This window comes from Corvus kubaryi, unplaced genomic scaffold (assembly GCF_017639235.1).
Source record: "Corvus kubaryi isolate FWS band 111438036 unplaced genomic scaffold, C.kubaryi_AGA036_p1.0 65212, whole genome shotgun sequence".
Classification (NCBI taxonomy): Eukaryota; Metazoa; Chordata; class Aves; order Passeriformes; family Corvidae; genus Corvus; species Corvus kubaryi.
Genome location: NW_024581845.1, coordinates 1 through 11,172, shown reverse-complemented (window position 1 = coordinate 11,172; position 11,172 = coordinate 1). Strand labels below are relative to the sequence as shown.

The 11,172-nt window shown below is 45.5% G+C and overlaps 1 long non-coding RNA gene across 1 annotated transcript; it reads right to left on the bottom strand.

The window, feature by feature from the left end:
* Positions 1 to 1,826: 1,826 nt before the first annotated feature.
* Positions 1,827 to 9,239, bottom strand: LOC121673125. The gene is made up of 3 exons (XR_006019139.1): positions 9,067 to 9,239; positions 8,006 to 8,155; positions 1,827 to 2,399 (listed from the first exon to the last, which is right to left on the bottom strand). It is a non-coding gene; the product is annotated as an uncharacterized LOC121673125 (long non-coding RNA).
* Between the last annotated feature and the right edge of the window lie 1,933 nt (positions 9,240 to 11,172).

The window sequence follows — 11,172 nt, the reverse complement described above, 5'->3', positions numbered from 1 at the left end:
CCAAACCACCGCCCAAACCTCCCAGAGAACCACCCAAAGCTGTCAAATCAGCACCCGGAGCACTACCCAAAGCTGCCAAACCACCAGCCAAAGCTGCCAAATTACCACCCAAAGCTGCCAAACCAGAACCCAGACCACCACCCAAAGCTGCCAAAACAATCACCCAAAACTGCCAGACCACTGCCCAAAGCTGCCAAACCACTGCCCAAAGCTGCCAAACCACCACCCAAAATTGCCAAACCACCACCCAAAACTGCCAAATGACCACCCGAAGCTGCCAAACCACTGCCCGAAACTGCCAAACCACCACCCAAAGCTGCCAAAACAATCACCCAAAGCTGCCAAAGCACCACCTACTACTGCCAACCACCACCAGGAACTGTCACACCACCTTTGCCCAAGGATGGCTGCAGAAGTGGAAGAGCAGAAACCAAAGCTTGTCACCAAAACAAGAATGCAGCCCAAGGGGAGGATGTGAATTACAGAACCCTGGAATGGTTTGGGTTGGAAGGGACCTTAAAGCTCATCCAGTTCCATGGGCAGGGACACCTTCCATAGACCAGGCTGCTCAGAGGCCCATCCAACCTGGCCTTGGACACTTCCAGGGAAAAACTCAGGGTTCTAATTGCTCTCCAAGATAATCGTGGTCCTTTATGCACAGAGGCTCTGTGAAATACAAGATTTCATGTAGAGAGTCAAAAATATTCTCCAAATCAAGAACTAAGCCCACCATAGCTTTAAAAACAAATCTTAATTCATCTCCTATGGCATTTTGGGACACACTGTATAATGAACATGGGATAAATCCTTGAAATGCCCCAAAAATCATGGAACAGAGGTCATCTCCTCTTAGAAATTTAAAAAACAAATTAATATTTGTGTGGTTTTTTGGGTTTTTTTTACCTACCTCATTCTGTATTTTCTTTTGGAATTCTGAAGAAACCCACCTATGAAAACTGCAATTTAATCACTCATTCTATAGCTTCTCTACATACCCGGGTGTGTTAATTAACCCTGCAGAGAATAATTATCCACCCAAGTGACAGAGCTGTAAAAACCTTGTCTGCTGAAATTCAAAAGTAACACACACACACACAAAAAAGATAAATAAAGACTTTATGCTAAATAAGGGGCCCTAAGGATTTAATGACAGGACTTGGAACCAGGCCAGTTTTTACTGTGACAACATGAAAAAAGGAAAATTAATTGACTACACAAACACAGAGATTAAGCAGGTTAATTAAACCTACAAATATGGAATGCTTGGAAAGATAAGTGATTTGAAAAACATTTTGGGGGCAAAACCAGGAATCGAACCTGGGATTAAACAGAATTAAAGTTTAACTGCTGCCATAAGATTTGATTCCAAGAATCCCATCTCCAGCTGTCCCAGCCTGATAGAGCTCCATAGCTAACAAGATTTGAGAAACACAGGCTAAAATACACAGGGAGAAGAACAAAACATGGTTTTCTTTTAGTCTCCTAAAAAACTTTGCATCCAGCAGGATCAGCTCCATTGCATCAACACTTAATGTCCTGAAAGTCTGGCAAAAGAGGTGTGGATTCTGCTGCAGCAAAAAGTGGTTTCCTGGGAGGAAAAGGGAGATTTAGAAGTGGTTTAGTTGGGGGAAAAAGGAGATTTAGGAGAGGTTTTCTTGGGAGGAAAAGGAGATTTAGATGTAGTTTTCTTGGGAGGAAAAGGAGATTTAGGAGTGGTTTTCTTGGGAGGAAAAGGGAGAGGAGATTTAGAAGTAGTTTCTTGGGAGGAGAAGGAGATTTAGGAGTGGCTTTCTGAATGAAAAGGAGATTCAGGAGTGGTTTTCTGAGGAAAAGGGAGATTTAGAAGTGGTTTAATTGGGGGAAAAAGGAGATTGAGAAGTGGTTTTCTTGGGAGGAAAAAGAGATTTAGGAGTGGTTTAGTTGGAGGAAAAAGGAGATTTAGGAGGGGTTTTTTGGAGGAAAAGGAGAAGGATGGCCTTAAGCTTACAAAGACACATCTTGGTCATGCTATAAACCCTGCTCAGACTCACTTCATAACTGGACAAACTGGGCTTCAATGTTTGACTTGGAACCTTTTCACAGCAACCTTTGTGCTCACCTGGCCCTGGACAGAGGAAAGTGATGACCAACCTTCCCAGCAGCCTCCAACAGATTCAGCGTGATGGACAAATTCCAGGATTGTTATGGAGATATTCCCGAACTTGAGCCAACCCCACATAATGATCTCTGAGTAGGTTAAAATACTTTTTCATTACCTCATCAGACGTTTCATCAAGTCTCAATCCATTATTTTTCCTTGAGTCTGCAGGGACATTGAGCACTCCAAACACAGCCCAGATTTGTTTTCTCTCTCTGCTAATCAGGTTTGCTTTGGAGATGGAAATTAATTACCTGACAGGCTGAAGGCAAAGAGTAGCAAATAAACACGTAAATAAAACATGAAGTGGGGTTTGGAGATGACTTTTATGAGGATTTATGTAGGAAAAGGTTCCGGAGTGCTCAGGCACTGAACAGGTCACAGCCCCAAGGCTGCTCAAGGAGTGTTTGCACAATGCTCCCAGGAATGCCCAGGGTGGGATTGTTGGGGCCAGGAGTTGGATCCATGATCCTTGGGGGTGCCTTCCAGCTGCAGATATTCCGTGATTTTAAGATTCCCTCTAAACTGGCCTGCTGTTCTATGGCACAATGCAGGTTTAAGAGCTTTAAATCAAGAACTTGTGCCAAGCTGGGGCAGGACCTCTAAAAATTAACTTGCACATGTGCTGCCAGACAGAATTGTTCCAGTGGGGAACAGGGCACTGATCCCCAGTGTATTTTATTCTCCATTTCAGTCAGGGAGTTATTTAATTGCTCTTGGAAGAGAGCCCCTGAATGTGGGTCGTGCCACTGCACCAGGAAATCAGTGAGAAATTAAGATACAGGGATAAATTGAGATAGGTTATTTTGATGAGTAAGAAGAGCAAAACTGGGACTGTTCAGCCTGTGGAAGAAAAGCTCCAGGGTGACCTCACTGTGACCTTCCAGGACCTGAAGGAGCTGACAGGAAAGATGGAGAGGGACTGTTCGCAAGGGCTGGAGGGCCAGGACACAGGGAATGGCTTCCCAGTGCCAGAGGGCAGGGATGGATGGGATATTGGGCAGGAATTGTTCCCTGGGAGGGTGGGCAGGCCCTGGCACAGGGTGCCCAGAGCAGCTGGGGCTGCCCCTGGATCCCTGGCAGTGTCCAAGGCCAGGATGGAGCAACCTATGGAAGGTGTCCCTGCCCATGGCAGGGCTGGCACTGGATGGGCTTTCAGGTCCCTTCCAACCCAAACCATTCCATGATTCCATGAATTACATTTAAGGCCAGTCCACAAGTTTTCCTGTAAAGACAAAATACAAAAAAATCTCCTCACGGGCCAAGATTTAGGCGAATAATATTTTTTGCCACCTTCTGTCCCTTCCCAGCTCCCTCATGTTCCTGCTCAATATTCCCTGCTCCCTGCATCCTGAACAGAAAAGTGAGAAGTGTCTGAAGAAGAAAAGTGGATTTAAATGATTGAGATGAAATTTTGTTGCACCCCAGCTGCAAACTCCACCGATGGATGTGTGACTCGTTTCGAGATCTGAGTCACAGCAGTGGAAAACGGGGCAGCAAAAATATAATGACATAAAAAAGATGGAATTAAGTACTTTACTAGGTTTACTATTAATAAGCTTTTTAGTGACAGCTATTATGTAACTGTTTTGAAGGACAGATTTCTCAATTGAGAAACTCCTGGGGAGCACGATAAAATACCTATGGAAGGAGAAGGAAAACTCAGATGAGAAACTCTCCGGCTGAAAGTAACAAAATATACAGACTTTGAAACTTAACACTCCTCAACCAAGGCCTGAGACAATTTCACAACTACTGAGAGGAGACAACTGAAATAAAACCTGTTTTTCTCACTTCTCTGAAAGGTAACAGGGAAAGAAAGGAGATTCCTTGGTCTAACCATCCAGGCAGAAAGGAAAAAATGGGGGGAAAATTGAATTCTGCTTGTAATTAATATATTTGCCTGTTCTTTGTGGCTATTTTCCAGCAGAACCTAAGAAATTTTGAATTTCCTTTATTTTAGAAGAGTGTACCAGACAGCAAACACAAGTAACTTAAGAACTATTATGTCATGGGGCTTTTTTCAGGAGTAAAATCAAAACAATGTCCCACAAAATGGGGCAGCAAGAAAGCACAAACTGGGGTTATTTGTCCATGTTAATTGCACATTTTCATGCAATTGAACTCTGGAAAAAAAAAATTCTAAGAAATATAAGAATATGACCCTAAGGATAATAAAAGCCAAGAGGCTGAAAATCAGTCTGACTGTTATAAATGGTTATTAGACTGTCCAGACTCTCTGAGGTCAGTGCTCTTTTTCTAAGCTGCTTTCTCTGATCACACAAAGTGGTTTTATGAACTGCTTTTGCTCTGGGAACTGTTAAGAGCTGAGCATCCTCTCCCAGCAGAGGATCCCAAAGGATCCCACCCCAGGAGGGAGGGTAGGGTACAAGGTGAGTTTGCTCCTCATGCAGAGAACAAGATGAGTGGCCCCAAAATCACCGTGCCAGGGCTCAAAAAATGGGACAGAAATATCAGTTTGGCTTTTGAGAAAGTCATTAGAAAGCCTTTATATGCCTAAAGTCTTTATATATATATATATGTAAAAATAAATAGAAATAAAATGGGTATTTTAGGTCTAAAGATTGAGCAACCTCCCGAACAGTGCAGCAGCCCAAAATCCTTATCATGGAATGGTTTGTGTTGGAAAGGACCTCAAAGCCCATCCAATTCCAATCTTCTGCCATGGGCAGGGGCACCTCCCACTGTCCCAGGCTGCTCCAAGCCCCAGTGTCCAGCCTGGCCTTGGACACTGCCAGGGATCCAGGGGCAGCCCCAGCTGCTCTGGGCACCCTGTGCCAAGGCCTGCCCACCCCCCAGGGAACAATTCCTTCCCAATATCCCATCCAGCCCTGCCCTCTGGCACTGGGAAGCCATTCCCTGTGTCCTGTCCCTCCAGCCCTTGTCCCCAGTCCCTCTCCAGGCCCTGCAAGGGGCTCTGAGCTCTCCCTGGAGCCTTCTCCTCTCCAGGCTGAACAATCCCAGCTCTCCCAGCCTTTCCTCCCAGCAGAGCTGCTCCATCCCTCTGCTCATCCTGGAGCCTCCTCTGGACTCTTTCCAGCAGCTCCAGGTCCCTCCTGTGCTGGGCCCTCTTTATTTCTGGTGTCATCACCAGTCCACTGAAATCCTATGACCTGACCCTTAGTTTTTTTTTTTAAGCCAGGTCATTGATAAGTTCAGACCATCTGGCAATGTGGGATGAGTTGAAAAACAACCTCTCTCCCAAATCAGCCAGGATTTTCTACCTTCCCCCTCTGGCCAGATTATAAACTTAGAAAGCCTGGAAGCAGCCACATGCTGACTGTGCAGACAGAAGCACGGATTTGGGAAAACCTCACTCTCAGAATTTTAATTTTTCAGCAGAGGTGAGCTAAAGGCCCAATTTCCCCATTATTCCTTTCCCAAATAACCTGCTCTGGCTCAGTTTTCCCAAGAAATGTGTCCTCCTGCTCTTTGAATGCCTCCAGGCTAGGAACACATTAGCAGCTGCAACACCAGGACATGTTTGAGAGCTGGAGAGCAGCACATTCCCTCCGAGCACAGAAACACTTCAGCAGCTTCAGACAAGCCCAGGAGCTGCTCTGCTTCATCCCAGGAATCATTAACACATCTCAGGCAGCTCAGAGCATCCTCAAGGCCAACTCAGAGTAGAAAACATTCTTTTTACCCAGAAGAAATCTCATTTAGCAACATTTTCTGCCTCACGCTCTCTGGCTCCTTCAGGACAACAGGATTTGGAGTCTTGTTTTCACACAGCCTTAAAGGAATTTAATTGTGCTTCAAGCTTTTCTCTTTCCCCCAAATCTTGCTGGAAATGCCTCTGTGGCTCTCCCATGGGATGGTTTTTAAGCACCTGTAGCCCAAATTGACAAGGGGACAAAATAACACCAAGGAAGAGCTGAAGATGCAAAGGCACAAGCACAGCTCAGGAGGGGACAGGAGGGGCACTGAGCCCTCTCCTCATCACTGCTACCCTCAAATTAATTCCTGATTATGGTTCAGAAAATGGCATTTTTATCCTTAGGTCAGCAGATTAAATTGATTTTCCCAATATTCCCACTGCCTTCAACCACTCTGGAATGCCACCAATGGCATCTTGTCTTCTCATCCATCTGGATTGGCAGCACTCAGAGCAGGGCTGAGATCTTGGAAGAATTGCCCCAAAAAAGCCTTTTTCCATTAATTTCAATGCCACAAGGATTCACCTCCAGTCCTGCACTACAACATAAATCAGTGCTGGCAAAATTTAATTGAAACTGCTTCTCTCTTGGGTCCATGTTCAACCCATTTTCCATTGCTCATTTGCTCTACAAACAAACTTGTACAAACCAGCAGGTTTTCTGGAGTGGGAAAACATCCCTGGTTATGTCCTATTCCACTTCCTGCCTCTTCTCCTAAAATGTTTTATCTCAAAGTCCCGCTAATAAAGGAGAATATTTTTTTTTGAGATTTTTCAGCTGAGAATCACAGAATCCCAGAATCACCAGGTTGGAAGAGACCTCCAAGACCACCGAGTCCAACCCTGTGCATGCCCTAACACCCATGCCCATGCCCTAACACCACCTCAACTAAACCATGGCACCAAGTGCCACATCCAGTCTTTTTTTAGACACATCCAGGGACGGTGACTCCACCACCTCCCCAGGCAGACGATTCCAGAACTTTATCACTCTTTCAGTAAAAAACCTTTCCCTGACATCCAACCTAAACTTCCCCTGGCACAGCTTAGGCTGTGTCCTCTCGTTCTGTCAGTTGCTGCCTGGAGAAAGAGCCCGACCCCCACCTGGCTACAACCTCCTTTCAGGCAGTTGTAGAGAGTGACAAGGTCTCCCCTGAGCCTCCTTTTCTCCAGGCTAAACAACCCCAGCTCCCTCAGTTGCTCCTCACAGGACTTGTGTTCCACGCCCTTCACCAGCCCTCTTGCCCTCCTCTGGATGCGTTCAGGCATCTCCACATCCTTCCTGAGCTGAGGGGCCCAGAAATGGACACAGCACTCGAGGTGTGGCCTCACCAGTGCTGAGTACAGGGGAAGAGTGACTTCCCTGGTCCTGCTGGCCACGCTGTTCCTGATCCAGGCCAGGTGCTGTTGGCCTTCTGGGCCACCTGGGCACACTGCTGGCTCATGTTCAGTCGGCTGTCGAGCAGCACCCCCAGGTCCCTTTCTGCCTGGCCACTGTCCAGCCACTCTGTCCCCAGCCTGTAGCACTGCAGGGGTTGTGGCCAAAGTGCAGGACTCGGCGCTTGGACTTGTTAAACTTCATCCTGTTGGACTCTGCCCATCCATCCAACCGTTCCAGGTCTCTCTGCAGAGCCCTCCTACCTTCCAGCAGATCGACACATGCCCCCAGCTTGGTGTCATCTGCAAATTTACTGAAGGTAGACTCCATACCCTCATCCATGTCATCAGTAAAATATTGAACAGAACTGGCCCCAGCACAGACCCCTGAGGGACACCACCGGTGACTGGCCCCCAACTGGGTGCAGCACCGTTTACCACCCCTCTCTGGGCCTGGCCATGCAGCCAGTTCCTGACCCAGAGAAGAGTGCTCTTGTCCAAGCCGTGGGCTGCCAGCTTTTCCAGGAGTATGCTGTGGGAGACAGTGTCAAAGGCCTTGCTGAAGCCCAAACAGACAACATAAGAAGTTTTTGTGGAAGCTCAGAGGAAGCAGCTGAGCTGCAAGCTCTACAGATAAGACAGGCCTGACATTTAGTCTCAACAATTTTTTAATAGATATTTAATTAACGAAGTGGATACAGATACACAAACTTCATTTCTAGCTGGTTTCAGTGCATTTCCAATTTAGATGAACAAAGCCATGTACTGCTAACAAAAGTGAGTTAACAGAGGTAATAAAAGCCCTGAATTACCTTAATAACACCTTCCCCAGGCCTCATATCCGTATAGATCTTGACATTGTAGGAAATGTTGGAGAAGGTTGGGGTATTATCATTGGCATCAATCACCAGGATGCTGACAGTCACTGGGACACTCTCCTGGACTCCATCAGAAGCTGTCATCTTGAGAGAGACAAAAAAAGCAGGACAGGAATGTGTTTTAATGGTGTGTTCTCAACGCAATTCCAAGAGAAATACAGTTCCAATAGGAGAAAACACAGCCTGACAACCCAAAATCAGGATTCAGCAGAGCTTGGGCCTGCATGTGCAAGACTCAGGGCAAAAGCAAAGCCAACCCATCCAAACCTTTTCATTGTAGAAGTGAGAGGGAATAACTTGGAATTTCCCAGGGACAGGGCTGGGATAGGAGCTGTTGAGTCCATGGAGTCTCACCTGGGCATCAACACACGCAGGAGCTCTGTTAAACCTCCTGGACAACATTTGGAAGTGGGAATTACAGAGCTGGGGGCTCTTCTTATTCCACAGAGGAGATCTGAGCTCTCCTTTCCAATGGCAAAGGGACAGAAAATAGGGAGGCACAGACTGGGAACCCCTGCAGACGGGCTGGGTTTGCCCATAGCCCACTTCCAAATCATTGTAGGGCTGTTAAGGGGTTCACTCACAGCCTGAGGGAATATTAAATCCATTTCAGCATTTTTTTCCTCTTTTTTTTTTTCTTTAACACTTCTGGCTGTGCTGTCAACCTAATTTTTTTTTATTTGGGATAGAAATAAAGCAAAAAGCCCAAGACAAGGCTCATGTTTCAGGGATGAGGGGAAAAAAGGCAACGAGAAAAGCAAGGCCAGGAATACAAAGGAGGACGCAGATCCTGGATGGGATGAGGAGCAGAGGCCAATCCTGAGGCCAGGATGGTACTGGTAGGGGCATCTAAAATGCTGCTCTTAACCCACTCGTCCTTCACTGCTCTCCTTCTTCTGGGCCATTTTATGACTTCCAAGGATGCTGGAATTGATCCTTTCCCACCACTTGCTCCGAGCAGTGCCTGGAGGGTTTTCCAAGGGCATGGAACTCACGGAGAAGGTGTAGAGCTGCTGGACCTCCCTGTCCACGGGCTGCAGCAGGGTGAGGTAGCGGGTGATGCCACTCTGAGTCACAGTGAAAAACGTGGTGTAGTCGTTCAGGAAGAGATGCAGCTGCGGGTCCTTGGTCTTTCAACAGTATCAAATGAAAAAAAGAGCATTTTATTATAAACTCAGAGGTACATTAAGTCTCCCATTACTCGCTACAGGTGCTCCTTTTAGTTGAAAACTAAATAAGCACAAATGCTGTGACTACAAATCTACAAAACTGTAAAGAAAAAAGGTAAAAAACCTCACTGCTGGCCTAAAAATCTAATCTTCTTGATGAAAAACATATTAAAAAACCACTAGAGTAAGAAAACCCAATAGTAAACGAATACCTGCATTGGTTTTAAATAAGTGCCTTTTTTCCCTCCTGTTACACGGTAATTTTAAGCCAGACACAACTTAATATAAGAAACCAGATTCAAGCATTTCTCTTCATATTAAAACCCAAACAAAGCTGAACTTGATTAACAGAGCAATAAAACAGCTGGGTTGGTGCAATGAACAACGAGAATGACGGGTGGTGAATGCCACACAAAATACAGGCAGCTCAGGAGGTCTCTTTAGGTCTCGGAAAGAATCCAAATGTATTGATGCAGAATTAGGAACCTCTCAGCTGATGGGGGGAAAACATCCCAAATGAACTGAAAATAACATTTTAAGGTAAAGAGAGGGGAAAAAGGCATTGTAAATTTACTCATGGCTTCCTGAGGACTTGGGTCACTCCTGATCTCCAGCTCTTTTGAGGTGTTTTTAACTGATCAGACTTTACAAAAGTCTTCAAACAAACCACATCACCTTTTGTTGCCCAGAGTATTCCAACAATTTTCTGTGTCCTTGTGCATAATCTGGTTAATTTAACCTGCTCTCACTCGTGAGTTAGAGAGCTCATTTGTGTTGTGAGGGGAATGCAAATTCCAGGAAAATGCAAAAGGCTGGGAGACAAGTCCTATAAAAACTGCTTTAAGTTGCCCCCAGGAATGTGGAGATGAGGAACCAGAGGAGTGGTACCAGGAATGACAGAAAATCCAAGATTTTACCAGCTCCTTCCCAACGTCATTCCACAAATCCCGGCCCTACAGAGGAGGACATGGGGAGAACCAGCTGAATTGCAGAAACAAACCCAAAAGGAGAAAGGCTGAATTCAGCAAATAATCCCCAAAGGAGCATTACTTCTCTGAACACTTTCTGAATCCAAAGCTCTTCTGGAAGGTTCACTCCATCAGTGCCATTCCTGGAGGATTAAAACCCTTGGGAGCACAGGACAGGTCCCCAGCCCCCAGCCAGGGGGGACCTGCACCAGGACAAACAGAAACTGCTTTTAGTGAGCCCAAATAAAGCCCCAAAAGCAAAGATTCCGCTATTTAAATGAGAAACCATTCCAGGAAGCCATGAGAAAGAATTTTCCAAGTGTTCCACACGAGTGGTTCCTCAGTGCCTAAAGCTCTGCTGCAGACTGCAGCTCCCAGGAAAATGAAAATTCATTTTACAGCCAGCAATGCAAACAGCAACCTCTTCATTCCAGGAAGACTTAGGGAAGGTAATTGCCCATAATTGTTCATTTTGTAGACATTATAAAGTCAGTTAAGAATTTAATTTACAAAAGCCCCAGTTAATTTTGCAGTTCTTGCTTTCATGTCCTTTTGAACACTAATAAACAGCACTTTTTTCCTAATTTATTCCTGGGAAAAAACAATGATGGAGATTTCAAACTCTCCTGGAGTAATGTGTCCTATTCCTTTGCTATCCTTGTCTTAGAAATGTTCTCCTAGTGTGGAATGGAAACTGCCTTTACAGCAATCAATGCCTATTTTAGCACCTCCCAGGCATGTCAGAGACACAGAGCAATTTATTCCCTTCGTCTGGAAAAGCACTGTTATGCTTGGACATTACTAGCAGGGATATTTGACATTATTAACAGGGATCCTAGACATTATTATCCCATTTTTTTGCTGCCTGAAAAGTCAGCTTGACTTAACTGAACATTTCACATGAGAGAAAACAACCCCAGCTACACTGCCAACACTATTTCCAATAACTTTTTAAATTATTTTA